We start from the raw sequence: 1,317 nt of genomic DNA on the forward strand, positions 1-1,317 counted from the left end.
AGAACAGACCCTAAAGGAAGCAGGTATAAAGAAAACAAAAGCGGTCCAAGAATCGATCCCTGTGGAATCCCACAGGAAAGAGGCTCTGAGGCAGAAAAGAAGTTTCCAACATTAGCACTAAAACATCTTCGACTTAGGCAGGAATGAAACCAATCTAATGCTGCTCCTGTGATCCCAACCCAACGTTTTAAACGTGACAACAGGAAACTGGGGTCAACAGTATCAAAAGCTGCAGTCAGGTCCAGAAGTACCAGATCAAACCGAGGTTAGGAACCAGAAAGAGGGACCAAATAACCAAGAACCCGGTGGTGACCTTAATGAGGAGGAGCTTTAGGCTTTGTTCAGCAGATGACAACAGTTCCTATAAAACTCATTTTTAATTTAATTTATTGTTTTAGAGACCACTCTGTGTTAATAACGAGAGCTTTCAAAAGAAATTAGAGCTGACTTCCTCTGATGAGACATGGTTTCTCCGGCTCTGTGATCCTGACTGAGAAAGGTCCTGGCAGTCCATTTGGGCTGGTTGACTCTGAGGTCTGAGTTCAGGTCTTTGGAGGGGGGGTGTGGGCAGGAACATCCCTCTGGGTGACATGGGAACAGCCGGGTTCGGTCTGGGAAAGGAAGCAGGCTGCTTTCTGTTGCACAACCTAATTAGCTCCAAGTATTTCAGCAACAAGAAGCCAGACCAGATCTGCTCAGAGGGTTTCTGCGACCGCTTGTCCTTTTTTCAGCTTTGTTTGTAAAATCATTCTCACCGTCAGATTCTAGTTTTTTATATTTTTTCCCAGAGGAAGGAAACTGCAGGACATAAAAACTGAGGTAAAAACATGTTTTCTGTTTCATGCTTTGAATCCTGACGTATTTGTTCTGCTCTGTTTAGACTCTTCTGCCTGTGTTCAAATGAACATTTAGGATATTTACACACATTTTACAGATTATATGAGTGCAGGTTTGCCCTCATGTGAGATGATGTCATTAGTTTGAGCTGTAACCTTTTTCACCATCAAACCATTACATCATCAATAACTGATACTTTGGTACCACTTTGCAATCAGGCTCCCCTTATAGATTATGAGGTTATTAATTCCTCTATTGTGCATTAATTAAGGATGAGAACGAGACAAAACTGTCTGGTTTCCTGTCAAATAGTGAGACAAATCTGTTCATGTAGTTCGGGGTGCTGTTTGTAAAGTTACACCGTCAAAAATTACCACCAATATTTTTGTTTTATTTAGACTTTTATAAGAAAAAAAGAACAGATTTATTTTTCAAAGTCAGTTTTTCACCATATGATTCATACATTTATAAATGTCATAG

Source organism: Austrofundulus limnaeus, unplaced genomic scaffold (assembly GCF_001266775.1).
Source record: "Austrofundulus limnaeus strain Quisiro unplaced genomic scaffold, Austrofundulus_limnaeus-1.0 Scaffold436, whole genome shotgun sequence".
In the NCBI taxonomy this organism is placed as follows: domain Eukaryota; kingdom Metazoa; phylum Chordata; class Actinopteri; order Cyprinodontiformes; family Rivulidae; genus Austrofundulus; species Austrofundulus limnaeus.